This window comes from Papio anubis, chromosome X (genome assembly GCF_008728515.1).
Source record: "Papio anubis isolate 15944 chromosome X, Panubis1.0, whole genome shotgun sequence".
NCBI classification, from domain to species: domain Eukaryota; kingdom Metazoa; phylum Chordata; class Mammalia; order Primates; family Cercopithecidae; genus Papio; species Papio anubis.
Window position 1 is genome coordinate 133,062,163 of NC_044996.1, and position 4,573 is coordinate 133,066,735.

Here is a 4,573-nt window from a genome sequence, read left to right on the forward strand (position 1 = left end):
GAAGAGTTTTTGAGCAGCTATTAACCAGTGAACTAAGAATAAAAGTCAAATTTCCTTTTTAAGTCCTTTTTAATAAGTAAGACAGGCAGAGCTCTGTTATGCTTTAAAGGTACAAAGCCAAAGCACTTGATCAGTGTTCCCTTTGAAAATTTCTTGGACTTGCCCCTCAATTACATTAAGAACTATTGGGGCTCAGGATACATCAACTCAAAAAATGACTATAGGAGATCAGAATACGTCACACTTAAATATACTTCTTTAGCATATTTAGAATTCTGAAAAACTGCAGACATAGGAGTTGCTATGATGAAACTGTCCTTTAGTAAAAAGAAATTTACATCTATAAAGGAAATCTACATTAGTCAAAGTATCTGTATCAGAAAGAGGGCTGCTCAGAGACAAGTTTTATTACCTGAGAGACTTTTTATTTGTATAACAAGACAACCTTCATTCACCACACATTTCTTCCTCTCACCTGCCCATGACTTGATGCCACCTCCCCAGAGAAGCCCCAAGCCACTATTCCTTTCTGTAGCTCAGGATGCTATATAAGCTTCAATTACCGGGCTCTTCTTAGACTCTCATATTTTGTGGGATTCCTGTGCATATGTACATAATTACCTTTTTTTTTCTCCTATTAATCTGTCTTATGTCAATTTAGTTCATAGTATAGTCAAAGAATGTAGAAGGTGGAGGGAAGCCATTTTTCCCTCCCCTACTGCATGTAATGGGTAGAAGCCAGAAATGCTGCTTAGCATCCTACAGTGCATAAGCTAGACACCCCCATAACAAAAAGCATCTGGCTTCAAATGTCAATAGAGCCATGGTTGAGAAACTCTGCTATTAAAAAATGATTTTATTTTTAATTTTAATCTTACAACTTTAGCATGTCTTTTTCTAAAGGCAGCATTTATTTTGCTTTCTTAAAAAGATACTTAATCATTTCCCCTTTAATTATGCATTTTCAGGAATTTTTAGAACCCTAACATGATTACCTTAATACATTTATACAGCATAAGCTCTGGACTTAAAAATGGTTGAGTGAATTATAAGCATAGTTCAGTGTAAGTCACAGGAAAGCAGCGTCTTACAGTTATCTGGGAAGCAATGGGTTAATTTAAGCTTTGAAAAGTTAAAAGTAAACCAAATAGAGTTTGTTATTGCAGGCATAATCAGAGGCCTTAAATGTCTAGAACATACTGCAAACCTCCAAAAGGGGTATATAATGCAGGGCATTTTAAAAACAGGGACTCCTTTCTTTAGGAAACCTTTGGGTAGGAGTATTTTGAATAATAACACTTGGAGAAACTGTCTTTTTAAGGGAAGGCAAATCGCTTGAGAAATATGCTAAGTGAAAACCCAATTAATCTTATGCTTTCCTTTTCTGTTTAATTTAGGAAAAAATCTTTGTTTAAAAGAAATAGAAATAAAATTACTATTATTTTATACTGATGTTCACTGCTGACCACATAAAATGACCTTTTTTGAAGCAAATGAAAGCTTCAGTGACCCCATGTTTAACAGAATGTAGCTTTAGAGCTGGGAAATTTTCAGTCAAGTGAACAATAGTAATTAGGATACTCCTTTTCAAAGTCTTCCAAATCCAAGAATATTTATCATATCATTTAACTGTAGACACAATCATTCAGAGGGGGATGAGTCAAGAATAGATGCTTTGCTGGAAGGGGAAGAAAGAGGAGGCCACAAGCCTCTAATTGAGCACTCCAGAAAAGCCAGAACATGGCCTGATTATTGCCAATTACAGAGTAGAATTAAAATTTATCATCTACAATTATGGGACAGAATTACTGTTCTGAGCTGTAAGCTCCAATTACTAAGACATAGTTAATCAAGATAGAAAGCCTGAAATGGCTCCTAGGAGAAAGGGGAAACAGGCAGGAAGAGGGAGGGGAAACTGCACCCTTTGTTTAGCTCCCATTAAGCCATTGTTGTGTTGCAGGTCTTGTAAATTCACAGTTAACAAAAAAGTACTCAGAGTCCATACTTCATTTAGTGTGACAAATGTTTAAAAAAAATTTTTTTAAACTGCTGCCATAGCAACACCTAACTGCAAATACCATAATATGTTTTATATGTGAGTTAATAATAATTTTATTGTTGTGATCATTTGTGTAGCTTTCATTTAATTATTTCACAGGCATGCCTGACTGAAGAGTAAATTATTCATTGTGGGAGAAAAGAGCTCAGTAGTTTAATAAATTCCATTCAGGCTTAAAGATTAGATAGAGAATCTTACCTCAAAGTTTAGGTTTCGATGTAGATTACTTAGAGACATTTAAAAATGAAAATAACATTTATTTTTATTTATGGTAATCCCCTTTTATGCACTGTTTCGCTTTCTGAGGTTTCAGTTACCTGAGGTTAACTAAGTTCTGGAAATATTAAGTGGGAAATTCCAGAAAATAGACAATTCCTAAATTTTAAATTACTTGCTATTCTGAGTAGCATGATGATCTCTTACAATGTTTCTGCTCTATCCCGCTCTGGAGAACTATCCTTTTGTCCTGCAAATCCACCCTGTATACACTCCCTGCCCCTTAATCACTTAGTGGCCTTCTCAGTTACCAAACTGAAAAAATATAGTATCCATGGGGTTCAGTAGTATCCTTGGTTCCAGGCATCCACTAGGGGTCTTGCAACACAACCCTTGCGAATAAAGGGGGACTACTGTACTGAGATAACAGTACTTCTCTGTTTGGTATTGTGGTGTTAAAAAATAAATACATGTGGCCTGGCATGGTGGCTCATGCCTTTAGTCCCAGCACTTTGGAAGGCTCAGGTGGGTGGATCACGAGGTCAGGAGTTTGAGACTAGCCTGGCCAACATGGTGAAACCCCATCTCTACTAAAAATACAAAAATTAGCCATGTGTGGTGGTGGGTGCTTGTAGTCCCAGCTGCTCAGGAGGCTGAGGCAGGAAAATTGCTTCAGCCCAGGAGGCAGAGGTTGCAGTGAGCCGAGATCGCGCCATTGCACTCCAGCCTGGGCAACAGAGCAAGACTCTGTCTCAGAAAAAATAAAATAAAATAAAATAAATACATGTAAAGTTTAGAGAGTGGAGTTCTATCTTTTCAGGGAGATTAGGAACTGGATGCTGCCCTGAGGCACTGGCAATGCAGGGGAAAGGGCAAAGGAATTACAGGAGATGCCTTGGGCTATAATTCTAGCCTTGCTTCAGGCAAGTGGCTTCACTTCCCAGCAACTGTTGGGTAATTGACATGTACTAAAATACAATATCAACATAAAAGTGCTTGACCAACTACAAAGTTATTCAATTAATGAAGAATATAAGGCTAACACTCAAACAGAGGGTAATGAAAGTCATTTAAATTTACTTGGTGCATAGTGTGTTCCACATTCGAGCTCTTTTAAGACACCTTCTGATTTGAACCCAAGGCAGCTGGAAGGGGGAACAAAACCACAGAACTACATAGGAGGTGCTAGATTTAGGAACCTGGCAGTCCTGTCACACTAATGCTATAGCAGGTACTGCTGTAGATACACTAAAATGCTAGTTCCTGAACTGAAGACATTTACCTCCAGATTGAACCACTTAAAGCAATCTCTAAAATTTCTCAGGTTTAAGCACTTTTACTAGTGCTCAGCTCTTTCCACTGATACCTCTTTTGTTTTTAAACTAAATTTCTGTGTAACTAGAATGAAAGAAAACATATTTGAATTAAATTATGTGTTATTCTATAAGCACAAACTCTTAGTAAAAGTTAACAGTAACAAACAGAAAACGGAAACAGAGTGTGGTTTTTAAAACTATTTTTTCTAAATTTCCAGATGAAGTTTTTACAGACCTTGAATAGTGGGTAAAAAATATTGATCTCCTATTGATATAGGTGAATAAAATAATTCCCATTTTGCTGATTGATAACCTGAGCCATAGAGAAGAGAAGAAATTAAAGCCTAAGAAGAGAAAAAAATCTGAACTCTGGGTTTCCTGACTTTCAGCTTAAAAGCATTTTAATATTAATTACAACTTTGTATTAGCATAATTTCTAATACTGACATTTTATTTATCAAAATTTTTATTTGAAGTTTTCTGAAATTTCACTCTCTAGTAGCTTAGAAATTTGAAAATTAGATGTTGTCTTCATCTGCTTTATGTTGCTATAACAGAATACCACAGACTGGGTAACTTATAATGAACAGAAATTTATTTGACTCATGGTTCTAGAGGCTGAGAAGTCCAAGAGCATGGTATCAGCATCTGAAAGGGGCCATCATGCTGAGTCATCCATGGTAAAAGGCCCAAGAGTGAGCTAGGAGGAGAAGGCAGAACTCACTTTTATAGCAATCTACTCTAGTAATTAAAAACCCACTCCCAAATGACATTAATCTACTCATGAGGGCAGAGTTCTCATGGCCTAATCACCTCTTAACAGTCCTACCTCTTAATACCATCACAATGGCAGTTAAATTTCAACATGTTTTGGAAGGAAGATTCAAACCATAGCTGATGTGATTTTTGTTGTTGTTGTTGTTGTTGTTGTTTTTAAATTTATTTATTATTATTATACTTTAAGTTGTAGGGTACATGTGCA